The following is a 19,594-nucleotide window of genomic DNA, read 5'->3' on the forward strand; positions in this document are numbered from 1 at the left end:
AAGGACCTTTAAATACATTTTTAAAAAATGTTTTTATTCATTTTTGAGAGAGAGACAGAGTGCAAGCAGGGGAAGGGTCAGTGAGAGAGGGAGACACAGAATCCGAAGCAGGCTCCAGGCTCTGAGCTGTCAGCACAGAGCCTGATGCGGGGCTCAAACTCATGAACGGTGAGATCATGACCTGAGCCAAAGTTGGATGATTAACCAACTAAGCCACCCAGGTGCCCTGATTAGGAACTTTTAAAACGTGACCCACCGTGCCATTATCTCACCTAATTAGACATTCTTTAGTATGTTCTAAGGCCCAACCCAAAACAAATAGACCTTTATATTTTTAGTATATGTGCTGCCGAAGCGAGCACATAGACCTTTATATTTTTTAAATAAACTTTTTATTTTGAATACTTTTAGATTTACAGAAAAGTTGCAGACACAGCGTTTCTGTGTGCCCTTTACCCAGTTCCCCCTAATGTTAACACCATCCGTAAACATGATACCTTTGTCAAAAGTGAGAAATTAGCATTGGTACGATGACCGTTAACTCAACTAAAGACTTTATGAAAATTTTAGCGGCTTTTTCACAAACGTCCTTTTACTGTTCTAGGATCCAATCCAGGATTCCACACTGCACTGGCCTTTATTCGTTTATAAAAATGGAACTGCAGTGAGAGAGATCATACACCTAGCTAGCCATCGGAGCTGCTCAAGTCTCTCCTCGTACCTCACACTATCTCATTCCCAACTTCCCTGGCCTTTGATTTTTTAATTCCTCCTAGTTTTTCTCCTCACTCCCCGATCTGATACACACTAGGACCTTAAAACTTCTACCCGTAATGCCTTCGTTCTCTATATGCACCGCACTGTCCAAGGGCCTTGGGTAATGTCCCTCTCAGTTGCCCTGCTCTATTTCTAGCATCCCTCACCCCACGCTGCCCCCTGGGTGCACCATCACCCCGGCCTCCCCTGATATGTGGTCAGAACCCAGTCGTCACAAATTGTCCTGCTGCTGTGTCTTCTGGTTGAAAGACCATGTCGGTCTAGAGAAGTCAAAGGAAAAGTGAAAAATCAAAACCATTTCTGTTTGCACACAGCTTTCAATAGGCCTCCCTGTTCCCTCGGCAAGGACTACAACTTTTGAAAATGTTATTATTTCGGTTTCGCAAAAGAACAAAGCTTTTCATGGCTGGGTTTGCGGGGCTTCTCCGTTAGGTATTGTCTTGCGGATTCACCACAGCCTGGGATCAGACCCTCAACCTTGCAGGGTTAAGAGCCTACGCTTGTCATCTTTCCAGAGGTGATCGCACTTCAGAATGCTCACCCATGCCTGCAAGATCTCTAAGAAATGGACATGAAATCGGAACACCAATTTGTTAACTTGTAACGTGCAACATACCTGACAAGCACGAACCCCTCACTGTGCAGACCTGACCAGCCGGCTCCATAGGAGCTGGGTTATCAGTTGGGTGTTGGTGAGTGTGGAACCGGAAATAGTGAGTGAACGAAGATGAACATGTAATGGCATCGGGCCCTGAAAAAGCGAGGCTCTCATTTCCCCAGAAAGGACAGGACGGTCTGGTAGTTTGGCACGTCCCTGGCCTGGCGGGGCACTCGTTGGATAGCACTTCTCTCTGTGCGTCCACATTTAACCGGTCCTCTGGCTCATGTACACATTCAATTCTTGTCTGGGGCTGGGGGTCATCCTAGCCCTTTAAGCTGAGGATGGTTCTGATCAATTGTATGGGAATCTGTGTTTTAACCCCCAAAGGCTCACTTACTTCCGAGTCCCTAGTGTCCGTGTCCGTGTCTGTGTATGTGTGTCCGTGTGTGTGTGTGAGTGTGCAGGTGTGTGTGTGTGTGTGTGTGTGTGCATGTGTGTGGTACTGTCACGTATGCTTTCTGTGTGCCCTGGAGCGTGGTTTTTCCCTGATTCCCGCACAGTGAGGACGTTATCTGGGGAAGCAGACTCTGAGGTGGAGATCTATGTGCAGCAAGTATCCTGAGGGTGCTCTTGGCAGTTAAGACCCGTGAAGGAGGAAAGGGCAGAACTGGGCAGATCCAGAAGGGGGACTGTGATGCAGCCACAAGGAAAAATATCAGCCGATTCTTGGAGAGCTCTGAATCTTGGTTGGCCTTCTCAATTGTCTCAAACTTGGGGGCAAGACGCTGGGCCTTTAGGCTCCTGCACTGACAGGACACTGGGTAGGTGGTGTGACTCTGGTGAGGCACGACACTCAGCCGGGGAAATCAATGTTTCAGTTCTGGACGTGCCAGACCTGGGCAGCACATCCCAGGATCCCCCGTAGGGAGGAATATCCCTCCCGGTAAAGCGCCGACACCCTGGATTCCGACTCTCTTGAGTTTGAATTCTGACTCAGCCATCTATTGCTTGAATAATTATTTGACCAGTTCCATTTTCCTCATTTGCAAAATAGATATTATTTACCTCTGAAGTTTTTTTGCAAGGGCTCATTGAATAACCCGTGCAAAGTGTTTAGATTAGTAGAAGACACGCAGAAAGCACTCAAAAAATGTTAGCTGTTAACATTATGCTAGTTCCTATATTTTCTGGTCCAGACTTTAAATTCATTCCTTATTTACTTTTATTGCATGTAATGTTCTCAGTTTCTTCAAAACCTCTGAGCATTGAGGGTGTTGATTCTAGGGCCAAGATCTGGTCTGCCGAAAATGACATGGGGGTCGGCCCAGGTATTCAACACTTATAACCCTACTAACTACTTGTTTTGAGGCCCATGAAATAGAGAGTTGAGTAGTTAGCACCTGCCTCATACCTGGGCTGTGCCGGGACCTGGGGTGGGGCAGAAACAAGGCAAGGCTGACAGATGATATTAAGATACTTACAAACCTTATCTCCAAAGTTTGGCTTCTGAGCAAGGCCAAGGGTATTATATTATCTATCATAAGGAGATTTTCCATTTCCCAAGTAGAACCCTGCCAGGCAGTTAAATGACATAGAAAACACGCTGACAGCTTGCTGTGTTCCTGACCCCATTATGCAGCCAGTGTACCAAATATGCCTCCTCAGAAAATAAACAGTTATTCATCAAATTGTCTCTTACTAGCATGGTGTAATTATCTTCCCAAAGTTATGAATGAAATGATAGGTTCCCAACAAAGAGAGCATGATGTAAAGATGGGTTTCGGCAACACTGATTTGTTCCTGGGCCTGACTCCCCCGGGCTGCTTTTGCCACTGAACAACGTGTCTCAAACTGGCCAACAGGATTGTGGTAGACCCTGGTTTTCTGACTAAATACTAAATAATACCACCTCAAATCCCAGTACTATTTCTAGCAAATACGATCACCATGCTTCCAGTAGCCAAAGTAGATAATGTAGATTGCCTTGGACTGTTTCCTGATTTGTCGTCACCATACCTAATCAATTTCAAATGGCTATAATCTCTATTGCGATCTTGTGTCCTAATGTCGATCCCCTCCTTCCTTCCGTTCTTGATGTCTTTGTAATCTACATTGAAATGGCCGTGAAATGATCTTTAAAATTGCAGTGGGAGAAGGGGAGGGGAATTCCATGGCGATTATATGATACCAGAATTAACCAGAGATTTACATGTGGGGTAGAGCAATGGCAAATAAAAAGTAACTATGAGGAAAACAAGGTAGTGGCTATGAGCAGACACATGACCGTGGCTATACACATCAGAAGGAGAGGTTGGCACCGTGAAGTAACAGAGGCTTCTTATTGTTTGGAATTCTGCATGTTCTAGGAACGTATTAGAGACTGTCAAAGAATTGATGATACAAGCACCTGCTAGAAACAAGTGGTTACCCTTCAGAAAGCAATGGAGAGGCTCCCAGGATCTGAAAAGTGCTTTTCTCTTCCCCTTTCTTTTCTCACAGGTTGGATTTATGAGTATACTCATCGCCCCCCACCCCAGTTAGAGTAGACTTGTTAGCCTTGATTAGAAGATTTAATATCTCTGATATAGTTTCTATGTTAATTAACTTCCTTTCCATGACCTTGTGTTTAAAGTACTCGCAAAGAATAGGGAAGACACAACTCTATTTCATATGACAAATATTCCCAAATCTGCTGGGTTCGGAAGTGCTACTCCAGAAAAGTCTTCCTTGAGGAGGTTGCCCTCAAAGACTTGGGGGAGGGGACGCTCACCTGTGTGTTCTGCCATCCTTGTTCCCTATCCACTGTCCTCGTCTTCGCTCTGCCCACAGCCTAATCCATCCTTAACAGAGTCATCTTTTTATTTATTTTTTTTATTATTTTTTTTTAATTTTTTTTCAACGTTTATTTATTTATTTTTTTTGGGACAGAGAGAGACAGAGCATCAATGGGGGAGGGACAGAGAGAGAGGGAGACACAGAATCGGAACCAGGCTCCAGGCTCCGAGCCATCAGCCCAGAGCCTGACGCGGGGCTCGAACTCCTGGACCGCAAGATCGTGACCTGGCCGAAGTCGGACGCTTAACCGACTGCGCCACCCAGGCGCCCCCAGAGTCATCTTTTTAAAGGGCACACCTGAGCAAGCCAGTCACTGGGCGATTTTCCCCTCTGCCTACAAATCAAACCCCTAAATAAGGTGTTTAAGTCTCTTCCTTTGAGCTGGCTTCTGCGAGCTTGCTGGCCCCATCTCTGACTGCCCTTTCTGGCCTCCGTGAAGCTTCAGGCACCTCTGGAGTTCAGGCACTGACCCTCCATGATGCAGACTATTCGAATGACTTCTCTACACCAAACAAACCGCATACTCTTTTGCATTTGTGGTATTACACAACTCCCTTTATTTGAAATATTCTTGTCTCTTCTCTCTGCCTATTAAAACCCAAGTTAGCTTTCCGGGTCAGATCCTATCCTCTCCACGAAAATTTTCCGCATTCTCTCAGTCAGTACCCCACAGGACATCACCACACTCTTTGTTAGGCACTAGTTCCTTCCGGCCTCTGTTATGTTCGTTTGAGCGTACGTTTGTTCATTCCATACGTATTTGCCAACGGGCTTCTATGTATCAGGCTCGGCAATCAGGCACAGGAGATAAAATGGGGAGCAGGACTGAAATCTAGACCCTCTTCCCAACAGCGTGGCGTGACGAGGGCCATTGCTCCTGGACCCTACTGGCAGGCATTGTGGGATGGATCGAGCGATTCCTGGGCACTGTGATTCAGGAGAGAATAAGTAGGGCTCAGTCCAGCTATCTCACCGTGGTTTTACTGAGTGGGTTGTGAGACTGGATGGGAAAACTGAATTGCTTGGGACAATAGAGAGAATTTCGATGCCTTGACAAAAAGAGGGCAGAAGAAAGAAAATCCTCAGAAAGTAGTTCTTTCTCTAAAGGGAAGAGGCTATACAGAGAAATGAAAATATCCAAAGAACGTTGGCTTAAAGTTGCTGTCTGCATGGAATGAAATGAGATCATCCATGGAAAGTACTCAACACCATGCCTCAAACATACTGAGAATCAATAAAATTTAGTTGTCGCTGTTGTTATTATTGCCATTGTTACTCTACCCGTTCCTCTGAACCTCTGTGAAATCTTCATTCACATCGACATTGTTTCTCAACCCTTTGGAGCTGGACTTTTGGGGGGAAGGGAAGACTTCAGGAAGTTAGGGAAAACTACTAAGTCTGGCCTCACGATGGGCTTCGGGTAAAAAAGTCAAAGGCTGCCCAAAGAGAACAAGTCACTTTTGGGGTATATGCCATTTAATGTATGCTTACCTTGCGCCAGGAACGGGCTCAAGAGCCTGATGTACATTATTTCCTCTAATTCTCAAAAACACCCTCTGATGTAAGTACTGTTATCATGCTCCATTTTAAAGACGAGGAAACCAAGGCACCAAGAACTCAATGATTTGCTCCAAGTTCTACACTTAGTAAGTGGGTGGAACTGGATTCAAATCCCAAGGCTCCAAAGCTCACCCACTCTACCACCCTCCACTAACCACAAGCCCCTTGAAGGCAGGAAAAGACAGTGTTGAGAGGAAGCACGGCCTTGGACGTTATCCTCGTTTTATAAATAAGAGAATTAAGAGTCTGAAAGTGATGTAACATAATCTGTATGTTTTGAAATGAGTTTGGCACCGCAACCTTTACCTTCTGGCTCCTACTCGAGTGCTCTTTCCATCATAGGAGGCTGACTGTTCTGTGAGAACAATTCACATGTCATGCACGATTGCTGTTTCCACTCCTGGGCTGATAGGATCACCAAGCCCCAGCCAGGATTAGAGTCTTCTTCGATTCATGACCTATTCTTTTCCAGTCTGGGTTATTCAAAGGTCAGTTGGACTAATGGAGGAGGGCTGCTTTGCAGTCTATGTTCAATTTAAAATGCGTGATGTCTGTCAGGCTTATTATTTTTAAAAGAGAGCTCTCATTGGAGCAGAGATGCTATTTTAGAGATGATGCTGTGATTGGTTTTAGAGAGTAGATCAGATAGGATTCAGAAAGATAGTGTTGAAATTCATGTGGAAAAAATGGGACCTAAATTCTCAAATGAACTCCTGATAAGAACAAAAAGATTCTCTGAAATATTTCACAGTCTTTTGAGGCTATTAAGAAAGTGCCCAGCCAGGACTGAAAAGAGCATTAATGGTTATTTCTTTATGGCGACTGAATTATAGCATTAATCTCCACCTCGCTTGAATCACACGGAAGGAGGTTATTTTAAAAATTAGATACAAGTGTTCTGGTTTAAAAGGTGGCTGGCTAGTAACCCTTGACCCAACCTCTTCCAACGCCCCGATAAAAGTCTATGAAGAAAGAGAAAATGTCAAAAATGCATTTAAAAACCTGCACACTGTCACTGACAAAGTGCCGCTAGAATCTGGCACGAATTAACACCAACTTGAATGCCAACAGGATTGGCTCGAGAATGTAGATTCTGCCCCAGCCTTGCTCTGATGCTAGAAACAAAAGTAAGTCTGCTAGAGGGAAAACGGTAGTAATACTAGTTAACGCTGTTAAAAGGTGAACGGGTATGTTAAAATTTTTAAGCGTTTATTTGCACTGAGGTCGATTTGAACTAGGAAGTACTGAACAGGAACCGGTTAGGGGCACTCCATGGTCAGGAGCTATGGGCAGGGTATCTATAGACAAGATGGAGAAGCAAAACAAGGAAATTATGTGATTGGCTGTGGCTTAAGCGCTTGCATTATTTGGGAAAGCCTAACTGGCTGTGATTGGTTTTTCTTATTACCCTTGAGGTATTTACGGGAATTGGCTCCGGCTCAGGTTTCGGTTTGCTTACGAGGCTACCAAGGCCTTAGAGGCACCTCAGTCGAATGGCCTATGGTGTTTGACTCCTTTAACAACACTTACTGAGTGCTGACTGTGGGTGAGGTACTGCTCTCAGCATTTTGCGTGAACTACATCATCCAACCCTCGTAACAACCCTGTGACGTGGGGACTATTATTTCTCCCATTTTACAGATGAGGAAACTGAGGCACAAAGAGGCTAAGTGTCTTGTTCAGGGCCGCAAAGAGAGTAAGTGAGCTAAGATGAAAATCCACACACTTTATCCAGTCCCTCTGTCATTGTGTGCCCAGTTCAGAAACGCAGTCTTTCTTTGTTTTTTTTAAGGTATATTCATATATTTTGAGAGAGAGGGTGAGAGAGTGCATGTGAGCAGGGGAGGGGCAGAAAGAAAGAGAGAGGGAGAGAGAGAATTCCAAGCTGATAGTGTGGAGCCACGTGTGGTACTCGAACTAATGAACCATGAGATCATGACCTGAGCTGAAATCAAGAGTCAGGACACCTAACCAACTGAACCACCCAGGCACCCCAAGGTCTGTCTGTCTTTTTTTTTTTTTTAATTTTTTTAAATGTTTATTTATTTTTGAGAGAGAGACAGAGCATGAGCGGGGGAGGGGCAGAGAGAGAGGGAGACACAGAATCCGAAGCAGGCTCCAGGCTCTGAGCTGTCAGCACAGAGCCTGACGTGGGGCTTGAACTCACGAACCATGAGATCATGACCTGAGTCCAAGTCGGAGGCTCAACCAACTGAGCCACCCAGTTGCCCCAGGCACCCCAAGGTCTTTCTATCAGAAGTCTAGGCAACCATAACCCCACCATGTCCAGTGATAACAAAGTGTATTGTCATGAAATGCAGTGCCGAATTGCAAAGCATCAAACAAGATAAAGGGAAACAAATGATGACAAACATAAGAAGAAACTGATAGTTTTAGAATTATTTCGGTGACTTCTGTAGAAAAATTAGAAACCCCACAAAACTGGGTTTATAGAGAATTTGAACAATACATACATATTATAATATATAATATTATAAGCAAAATTATCCCTTTTATTAAAATGTCTGAGAAATATTCACAAAAGCAGATCTTACACTAGACCACAAAGAAAGGTTTAATAAATCTTAAAAAGTAGAATACATTCTCTGCCTAAAATAAAGTAAATCTAGAAATCAAGAAAGAAGTTCAAGGGTAAGGCCCTCAATCTCATGGAAATGAAAAACACTCTCCTAAAAAGCGATTATTACGAGAGGAAATCAGTGGCAAGATTGAAGGATACTTAGAAAATTGTAAAAAGGGTACTATACCATACTATACTCTTGCAAAACTCATGGGATGTTGTCAAAGCTATCCTCCTAGGAAAATTCATAGCATAAAGTGATCTCCTTATTTAACAACAAAACAAAACAAGTAAACTTCCTTCTTGGAATAACTTAGAAAATAAACAGCAAGTTACCTTGAGGTAACTTAAACATGAGGCAGAACAAACATCACTGTGCAATGGATAGACGTTGTGGAGACTGTGGAATGGTTTCCTTAGGGTTCCAGTCCTAACCTCATTTTGTCTCATTGTCCCATATAAAAGCTGGAAAGTGAAATAACTAACTTCCCGGGGTCCCTTGTGGTTAGTAGTGGCCATGTGAGAAAAGTGTTACTGCTGAGAGCTCAGTGGAGGATGATTGATGGGGCTTCTTGGAACCACTCTTGCTTTTTTTTTTTTTTAATGTTTATTTATTTATTTGGAGAGAGAGAAAGCACAAGTGGGGGAAAGGCAGAGAGAGAGAGAGAGGGACAGAGAGATTCCTAAGCAGGCTCCATGCTATCAGTACAGAGTCTGATGTGGGGTTCGAACCCACAAACCATGAGATCATGACCTGAGCCAAAATCAAGAGTCAGACACTTAAGCGACTAAGCCATCCAGGTGCCCCAGACCTCCTCTTGCTTTAATGGTCAAAAGTGGTACAGAGATGATTTAGTGCTTTCCCCCTTCCCAAATCACATTTTCTGTCTTGGGCATACCTCTGATATCTGAGGTCATAATAACCAACTTGTGACCAGGAAGCCGCCAACATGAGGGGAAAAGCCAAAGGGCTGGGTATAGTGAATCCGAAGAGTAGAACAAGGTTGAATCTCTGATGGCACTGGTGAGTAGCTGAGCAATGCCAGCCACTGCCCCCTCCGAACTTATTATCATGTGGGAAAAATAAATGCTTATTTGCTAAAGCCACAATTAGTTTCATTTTGTGATGCAAGCAGCTGAATACGCTTCTAGCTTACATGGTATACAAATCAAAGAAATGATCCTGAAAATAAAAACAAAACTTCTGGCAAATCTAATTTTTAAAAAGAGTGAAGGGCACCTGCGTGGCGCAGAAGGTTGAGCATCGGCTCTTGATTTCGGCTCAGGTCATATCTCTTGGTTCGTGGAATCAGTCCCGGCAATGAACTCTGTGCTGTGTGGAGTGTGCTTGGTATTCTCTCTCTGTTCTTCTCTCTCTGTTCCTGTCCCACTTGTGCTCGCTCCCTCTCTCTCTCTCTCTCTCTCAAAATAAATAAATAAACCTAAAAAAAAAGAGTGAAAAGAAAGTAAATAAAATTAAGATTTATACCCAGTGTATCATAATTAGAGAGAAGATTTTAAGAGAGCATCAGGCTTATAAAACTGGCATTCTCCAAGTGGATTTTTTTTTTGCTGTAGAAAAAAATAAATGACAAATAATCACTGTATATTCAGATTTTTTTATTCCCTTCTAATTATTGTATTAGTCAGGAGCTGGTCAGGAAAATGAAACACTCTGGATATTTCGCGGAGAACGTGATTTAGGAGAGGAAACCATATGCTCAAAAAACTATTGGAAAAACAAACACACACACACAAAACCACTGGAAGAGGCAGGGGAAAAAAGGCTAGGGAAGATGGTTGATGGTGCTCAGGTTTTTGCTAGCTTTCAGAGGATCAGGAAGTTGCTGCTATCTCCCCCCCTCTGCAACCTCAAGAACCCAACACCAACCAAGTTGCCTTTCCCACCAAGTGGGTGTTTCTGACAGGAAAGGCCCTGAGGCCACTGCACAGCAGGAGGAGGAATAACATAGTTTCCTTCTGCCTTCTAAATCTCCCAGTGAGTGCTTTTCACCAACAGACTGTGAGTCAGAACCCTGCCTGCACAGGATTTGGGGAAATGTAGTTCTCAGGTTTCTATCCCCTGAAATGCAGAGAGAGCATAGAAAGAGAAGGAGAATGGTATAAATACCAGCAGCCATCCTGTCACATTTATTTATTTTATTATTATTAAACATTTTATTTAGGAAAACATGAAAAACGCATATTCATTCTCTGTGTATAGTAATGATATATTTTAAATACTTATATATGTACATGTATATTAATTATGTTTCATATAATTCTATAATAATTACATAATATATAGAATAATTATATATATAATATATAAATATATATGCCCATGAGATTCCCATGCTATGTGCTCACCATCCCCCAAAATATATTGTATTAAAATTCTAGAAGCAGAGTTCTGTTCAAACAGTTTTATCTACAGATAATTTAATGAAGAGGCTGTTTACAGAAGTGTGATCAAGCATTTAGGAAGTGCTTGTATATTGAGGTATTCCAGACCTGCAGTGATGGGAAGCCATTGCCATCCCAATCCTGCAAAGGGACCAAGGGAGTGTGGAGGTTTTTAAGTATATCCGCAAATGTTTTGCTACTTCTCCCTTAAAGCAATAGCACTTAATTCTCCTCCACTTGAGTGTGGGCTGGACTTAGTGACTGCCTTCAAATGAATACAATGTGGCAGAAGAGAGGGTGTATGACTTCTGAGACTAAAAGGCACTGTGGCTTCCTGCTTGTTCCCTCTCTGGATCGCTTGTTCTAGGGGGTGCCAGCTGCCATTTTGTAAGACATTCAAGCAACCCTTTGGAGACGCCACAGGGTAGGGACCTGAGCCCTCCTGCCAGCAACCACGCGTGGGAACTTGGGATCAGATCCTCCAGCTCAGTTAAACCTTCAGATGAGTGTAGCCCACATCATCTTGGCTGCAAACTCATGTGAGACCCTGAGCCAGAACCACCTGGCTGAGGGCTACTCCTAGACCCACCCATCAGACGCTTCAGGAGATCATAGGGTTTGTTGTTAAATTTGGGGGTGATTTGTTATACGGCAGGAGAGAACTGTACGCGGAGAAAAATAATGTCCCAAGAGAATATTTGAATTGTGGAGGAGGGACTCAGTGTTCAGTGGGGGCAGCAAGACAGGGATCTGCATCTCTTACTGCCCTGAGTCTCCAATTTTTTTTTTTTTAATTTTTTTTTCAACGTTTATTTATTTTTGGGACAGAGAGAGAGACAGAGCATGAACGGGGGAGGGGCAGAGAGAGAGGGAGACACAGAATCGGAAACAGGCTCCAGGCTCTGAGCCATCAGCCCAGAGCCCGATGCGGGGCTCGAACTCACAGACCGCGAGATCGTGACCTGGCTGAAGTCGGACGCTTAACCGACTGCGCCACCCAGGCGCCCCCTGAGTCTCCAATTTTAATGATGAGGAGATCTGCAGGGGAAATCGGTCCCTTTCCCATGGAGCCGAAATGCATCCAGTCCAGGGGTCAGCGAAACCGAAGAAGCTGGCCCGCACAGGTGGAGACAGGCTGTTGTCCCAGCAGAGAAGTGACAACACTGAGGGGCATCAGCGCCTCGTGCCCTGTACTGACCTGTGAGTGCAATGAGAGCATGACTCCGGTTTCGTTTCTGCATTCCCACTCTCACACCGTCGTCTCTTGTGGCCAAGCTGGCCCAGAACGATGCGGGGGAGGGGGGTGGGGTGGGGGGTGGGGTGCTGGGGAGGTAATTCTGGAAACAGTAGCAGCTACACTAAGTTGATACAATACAAATCCACCACAGAGTTCAAAAGGGAAAAAAAAAATAGAAGAATAGCAAAATGAAGTACTAAATCTATCTACCTCAGCTAACGCAGGTGGGGTGCAGGGAAGCAAAGGTAGTTTCACGTTAGAAAAATCTATTAATATATTAACAGCAGTTCAACAATCTCATTGAGAAAAACCGTATAATAATCTCAATAGGTGACAAAAAAGATGTTCAGATAAGATTCAACATTCCTGCCCAATTTTTAAAAATACCCTTAGAAATCTAGGGGAAAAAAGAAACCCCCCTTTCATATACAACATTGTATATTGACAGCCTGTTCCATTCCTAACGTTGACCAGAAATGTTCCCGCTAGCCAGGAAGAGATACTGCACGTCTGTATTATTATATAGCGCGGTTCTAGAAATTCCATCGGATGCAATATGACATCAGGCAGAAATAAAAGGTGAAATTACTGTTATTTGCAGACAATGTGATGATATATCTTTTAAAAAGTGCGAGAGATCAGCTGGGAGCTCTTAACCTTCATTCATAATAAGTCAAATGGTGGCATGCAAGAAAAATGAACAAAATCCAGTAGCTTTCTTCTGCGCCAGCAAAACCACTCGGATAATATAATGAGGAACAGAACTCAATCCTAGTAGAAACTAGAAAACATTAAATGCCCCACGACATTGGCATTTTTGAAAAATCCAAATCATTGATTTTGTTGAATGTCTCTTAATTTGGGCTTGTCTGATGCCTCCCCGTAATTAGATTCAGGTTATGCACTTTTGGCCGGAATATCTCAGAAGTGGTGTTGCGTCCTTCTCTGTGCCTCCCGTTATGAGGACCACGTCGGTTTGTCCCATTACCGATGATACTAACTTTGATCTCTGTTAATGCGGTGTCTGCAAGGTTTCTCTCCCGCGAAGTTATTACTTTTCCCTTTGTAGTTATTAAGCACCTTGTGGGAATTTGTTTTGAGACCACATAAATATCCTGTTTCTCATTACATTTTCCCTCATTGTCAACTATTTTCCATAGTAATGCTGCCAAGGAGGTGGTGAGATGTACATTTATATGTAGCACTAGAGTGAGTATAAATAGGTCACGTTCTCTGAAAAGCACTTGAAGATCTGTAGGGGGAAGATTAAAAATCGCCAGAGTCTTTGAGGTGATAATCCAACTTCTAGGAATCTATTCTAAGAAATAGCCGAAACGTGGCCCAAGTATTGTTTTAACTTCAGAAATATTTATAATAGTGAAAATTGGGTAACATGATAAATAGCCAAATAAATAAATTATGATAGTTCTAGATAAAGAATAATATATAATCAATTATGGTATTCTTAAAGGTTAATGAAAAAGCACTATTATTTGAAGATAGGGGTTTTGATCCACATACACAGGATGTGCCTATAGGGTAGTAGTCTTTCATAAATCCCTTTTTATATTATTTTTATCTATTTATTTTTTAAAATTTTTTAATGTTTATTTATTTTTGAGACGGAGAGAGACAGAGCACGAACAGGGGAGGGTCAGAGAGAGGAGACACAGAATCTGAAACAGGCTCCAGGCTCTGAGCTGTCAGCACAGAACCTGATGCGGGGCTCGAACTCACAGGGCGTGAGATCATGATCTGAGCCGAAGTTGGATGCTCAACCGACTGAGCCACCCAGGTGCCCCTAATGTTTATTTATTTTTGACAGAGAGAGAGACAGAGCATGAGAGGGGGAGGGGCAGAGAGAGAGAGGGAGATACAGAATCTGAAACAGGCTCCAGGCTCTGAGCTGTCAGCACAGAGCCCGACACGGGGCTCAAACTCACAGACCGCTAGATCATGACCTGAGCCGAAGTCGGACGCTCAACCGACTGAGTCAACCAGCCACCCCTATTTTTATTTTTTTTAATGTTTATTTATTTTTGAGACAGAGAGAGAGAGAGAGAGTACGAGCGAGGGAGGGGCAGAGAGAGAGGGAGACACAGAATCTGAAGCAGGTTCCAGGCTCCGAGCTGTCAGCACAGAGCCCAACCCCGGGCTTGAACAGATGAGCGGTGAGATCATGACCTGAGCCAAAGTCCGATGCTTAACCGACTGAGCCACCCAGGCGCCCTTCGTAAATATCTTTTTAAAACACCAAAACTTTATAAGAGTATTTGTTTTCAAATACAAGTCATTTTCAGTTCTTTTATATTTTGTTGTATTTCCCCAGTGTACTCAATACATTTAAGCATTCTTTTCATAATTGAAAAAAAAAATCTTAAATGAGAAACACCGCGTACAAATTAATTTTCTTGCACATTTTCCTTGTGCAGATTTGTGATCGGTATGTTGTCTCCTCTGGAGTCGGCAACAGAGAGTCAATGGAACAGCTGACGAAGCAGGTAAAATCACTTTGCTATGTTTGGTTGCCATTGAACTAAGACATGTAATACTGTATGAGTATATCCACCCGGTCAGACCGTTTTATTTATTAACCTCGCAGATTTGATCGGCAATTCACCCAATAGTTAGGCAATATTTTATAATTTGCAATGTACTTTTATATACATTATCTCATTTACTAAATTCTGAACTTATTTAGGTCATCGTAATCCACCTGTGAAGAGAGTCTTGAACGTTTCATTGAAGACTCAAGTCACTTAGCCTCTTTAGACCTCTCTTTCCTTGCTATGAGCACAATGTGGTAGGAAGGGCATGGGCCTGGGCCGCCACAGAGCAGAGTTGTCTTTCTGCTCCTTATCAGTAGTGTGACCTTTGTCCAGTCACTTCGTCTCTCTGTGCTTCATTTTTCTCGTCCTCAAAACAAAGGACTCCTAAGGTTTCATTGAGCTGTGTTGGTCTCTGATTCTTATACGATGTGTCAGTTCCTTCCGTGTCCAATTTGCTTGGTTCCTGTGGGTCACTGCAATGTCAACAAACGTCAGCGTGTCTGCAAACATCATCCTGCAAATGTACCTTCACAAGTTCGCACCAGAAGAGGACTGTGTTTTGTTTTGCCCTGGTAGTCTTAAGCACCAGGTAAAAATGGCATTTTTACTTCATTTCCCCAGAAACTTTGGACCTCTCCCTAGCATGGCCCAGTTCTTCAGTGTCAACTCCCTTCCCATCTAACCCCCCCTCCCTCCGCCCCAGAAGACTGTTGGCCATGCTGCGGCAAAAGAAACTTTATAAATAATTGCACGGCTATTAGACATTAAGCAGGAGGGCAAAGCACAGTCCTCTGAGCTCAATAAACAATGTCCCAAATAAACACTTCCCAGTGAGTTGGGAGAAATAGTTGGCAAGGGGAGTTCATGCCCCCAATTCCTCTCAAGGAGACGATGCCTTGAGCAACTGTTTACAAGGATATGCTTTTCAATTGACCCTCACACTAAACCCTGTTCCACCTGATAAGACCTACAGCACTTTTAATAAAATGAGCTCCTTATAGAACACAGTTTGATTAATTCCTGAGTCGCTTCCTCCGAGGTCTGCTTAGGATAAAGCTTGCCAACCTTGCCAAGTTTTTAAGGCTTCCAGTAGTCTTCATCAAACCAAGATTTGGGAATAGAGCATATTTATTTAGGACCAATCACAGTATGGTTAAAGCCAATTATATCAATTAGCCCACAACAGTCTTGTGAGCTATCTTATCTTCATTTTACCAAATGAGAAACTGTCTCAGATGAAACGAGTTGCCCTGGGTCACACAACTAGACATCTCTGCCTGGCACAATCTATGATCTCTTTACGGTACTGTGGCCATCTAGATCTGAGGAATTCTGGGTAAATCCCAATCCACCTTCATGCTGTTGCTGTACAGCCATTTATTCACTCGACAAACATTTATCAGGTGTCCCCTACGTGTCACCGTCTTAGTCTGTTCTGGCTGCTGTAACAAAAGACTACACGCTTAATGGTTTATGTACCACAGCAATTTATGTCTCACAGTTCTGGAGGCCAGAAGTGCAAGATCAGGGTGTGGGCACAGTCAGGTTCTGGTGAGATGGCTCTTCCAGGCCGCGGACTGCCTCCTTCTCAAAGTGTCCTCACGGGGCGCCTGGGTGGCGCAGTCGGTTAAGCGTCCGACTTCAGCCAGGTCACGATCTCGCGGTCCGTGAGTTCGAGCCCCGCGTCGGGCTCTGGGCTGATGGCTCAGAGCCTGGAGCCTGCTTCCGATTCCGTGTCTCCCTCTCTCTCTGATCCTCCCCTGTTCATGCTCTGTCTCTCTCTGTCCCAAAAATAAATAAACGTTGAAAAAAAAAAATTAAAAAAAAAAAAGTGTCCTCACATGGCAAAGAGCAGAGCAGAGAGCTCCCTCGTGACTCTTACAAGGTCACTGATCCCATTGTGGGGCCCCATCCACACAACCTCATCTGATTCTCATTACCTCCCAAAGACCCCACTTCCTAATAATATCACAGTGGTGGGGAGTGGGGGAGGGAGAGCTTCAACATATAAATTTGGCGGTGGGGAGGGGCGGGGGACACGGACATGGAGTTCATAACAGTCAGAAACTACACTAGGCTCTGGGAATTCGTTATTGAACAGGAAGAAAAAAGTACCTCCATCTGTTGGAGCTTACCTTCGAGGGAGACGTATGGGGAACAGAATGAGCAAGTGAAATACCTAGTGCACGAGGGGTGGCACGTGGTAAGGAGAATGGTGGCCTACACGGACGGGGATCGGTCTGGGACATGGTTCCTGTCCGGGATGTCTGTTAAACATCCATGCGGAGGGTGAACTGCAGGACACTTGGAAATACGATCTGGAGTCCAGGGAGAGGTGAAAGAAAACACTTTACTCTGAGAAAGAGTCACAGGAGAAATCCTAGAATATCTATCTATCTATCTATCTATCTATCTATCTATCTATCTATCGATCTATCTATATTAGAGATGAGAGAGAGAGAGAGAGAGTGAACTGGGGAGAGGGGCAGAGGGGGAGAGAGAGAATCCCAAGTGGAGTCCGAGGGAGGACTTGATCCCACAACCCTAGGCTCACAACCTGAGCCAAAACCGAGAGTCGGAGGCTCAACTGACAGAGCCACCCAGGTGCCCCTGGGGTTTTTGTCTATTTGTAGTTTGATAGCTCCCAGTCAGCAAAGTCTGAGCCGGTTGGAAACCCTGGAGGTAAGAGAAACAGCAAGTGTTGGGAGACATAAAAGACACTCGGTCCGGCTGGACAGTGGGACGTTAGGAAAATGGGAAAGGAAGTTGGAGAGCAGTAACCAGAGAAAGGATCCAAAGGGTCACACGGAACTTGGTTTTGCTCCAGGGAGAAGAGGAAGGCCTTGAACGGGAGAGAGGCAGGAAGGTGAAGACCGGCGGCAGTGAAGTCTGAGCGAGGTGGCCCCTGCAGGGGCCCCAGAGAGCGAGGTCGGCAGCCTTGGCCAAGGCAGAGACACAAGATGGAGACAATGAGTTGTCTGCTTAGACTTGGTCACTGAATAACAGGGCTCAGAGATTGATCGGACGGAAATGAAGGCTGAGCAAGGGTGAGGAGGGAGTCAGGCTGCCCAGGTTTCTGGCACAGGCACCCAGGTGGGTGACAGCACACTCTCCAATATTGGGGGGATTCAGGAAGGGAAGCCAGTGTGGGAAGATGAAAGGTGAGGTTAGTTAGTGTCACATATATTGTGTTAGAGGTGACTGGAAAGTCCAGGTAAACAATCGCGTGTGTAGATTGGAAACTCGTGGGCAAAATTTGAAGTACAGGTATTCGGGACACACGCACACACACACTCCAGAGTGGATGGGGGTCACCCTGGGGTAGTACAGAGCATGCAGAGTGGAGAGGACAGAACTTCCAAGGAACCCTGCATTATGCACATGCGCTCTCTTAATTTATTGTCTTAACAACCCAAAGAGCTCAGTGTTATGTTTTCTTTGTCAAATCCACTTACATGTGACTTCTCCATCTATTCCATGGGAACATCTAGTGAGTGAAAGCATGTAGACAAAGTTTGTGTACTGCCGTAAAGTCTCTCTTTAATGTTAGAATTATGTAATATCCTATACAGGTTAAAATGAGAAACTCCCCCATTTTTTACAATTTTTGAAGCAAGGGCATTTGGGCTGATACTATGGTTTAGACTGAGAGCCAGGGAAGTTACCGACATGGTAAACGTCAGGTTATAGAACCCTAGAGGAAGTGGAGGTTTTGATACATGAAAATGGTCTTTTGGTCAATTAATATAAAAAAAAATAAGAAAATTTCCTCATGTTCCTTCCAGTAATCAGTCAGGAGACATGGTGGTTCTACAAAGAATCATCACACAAGGAGAAATAGCACAAAATGCAAAGTATTTTGTTATTACTTTTTAGTTCCTTTCTTGTACGAGTTCATGGCAGGAAAGGGAAAATATTTCTATAGAATCTTAAGAAAGCCTTTCCATGTGGGCTGATCCCAAATACATAAAACAGAATAGAAGCTGTTGAAAGGAACTTTTAAAAATAATGGGTAAGTGTGTCTTTTTTCTCTTGAAAAATTGTTACACTGTGTGATTTAAAAACATCTTAAATCCCCCAACAGAAATCCACTAAAATGCAATAATTTCATTGTAGGATGCGCTGAAAATAAGATTTAACCCCGTGACTGCTCACCAAAGTGAGAAAGATTATATGCTAGAATGGTACATGGAGCGGGTTCCATGGTCCGCATAGCTGACTGCCGCAGAGATGCCTCCAGAGCGAGCTGTGTGCCTTCAATGCCATTGTGTAAGTATTCACATTCAGCTGAGCCATGAGATGTGGCTCCTACATTTATATAAAGTAGAAAAGAAAGCCATTTTCCAAGTTTGTTTCCACAGCAACAATACTCCACATTGTCTTCTTTCTGTATCTAAACATGATTAAGCTTCAACTAGAGGGTGTAGACTCAAATCCTTGCAAGATAACCAGTTGAGACCGACTTTGGGTGTGAAGTCTCCAGGGGTCATATTCATTCAGCACGCAGTGATTACAAGCCTACCCTGGGAACCATGCTAGGGCCCTGGAGATGCAGGGATGGAGAAGACCCAAGGCCTGCCCTCTGGATCGTCAGATACTGGTGAGATAGAGAGCCAGGCAAGGGTAGATACAATGCACACATAATATCACAGGTGCTGCAATAGAGGCATATTTGGAGGATTAGGAGGGAACAACTAACAGCCCAAAGAATTCATGGATATTTTACCTGGATCTTGAATAACTGATGAACTTTCGCCAGAAGAGTAAGAGAGAGAGAACAATGAAGGCAAAGAGAGTTGTATGTGCAAACACACACACACACACACACACACACACACACACAGACGTATGAGAACAATGTCACTGAGAAAAGCAATTTGGGGTGGTTAGAAGAGAGTCAGAGTGGAGAAGATGGGGAGCATGATATGAGGCTGGCAAAGTGGCTGGGGCGGTCTGGGAAGGACCCTATGTGCCTTACTAAAGTGTGATGTAGACGATGAGGCGTGATCAGATCTTCGTGAGGAGAATAGTCAGATGGGCTGCAGAAT

The 19,594-nt window shown here is 44.0% G+C and overlaps 1 long non-coding RNA gene across 1 annotated transcript in view; it reads left to right on the forward strand.

Moving 5' to 3' along the window:
• Positions 1-18,805, forward strand: part of LOC123380520 — a 45,477-nt gene extending 26,672 nt beyond the window's left edge. The window contains exons 2-3 of the long non-coding RNA XR_006586406.1: positions 14,430-14,498; positions 18,663-18,805. This is a non-coding gene — a long non-coding RNA (uncharacterized LOC123380520). The remainder of the gene's footprint in view (positions 1-14,429; positions 14,499-18,662) is intronic.
• The last annotated feature ends 789 nt before the right edge of the window (positions 18,806-19,594 follow it).

The sequence above is a fragment of the Felis catus genome, chromosome D1 (genome assembly GCF_018350175.1).
Source record: "Felis catus isolate Fca126 chromosome D1, F.catus_Fca126_mat1.0, whole genome shotgun sequence".
NCBI classification, from domain to species: Eukaryota; Metazoa; Chordata; class Mammalia; order Carnivora; family Felidae; genus Felis; species Felis catus.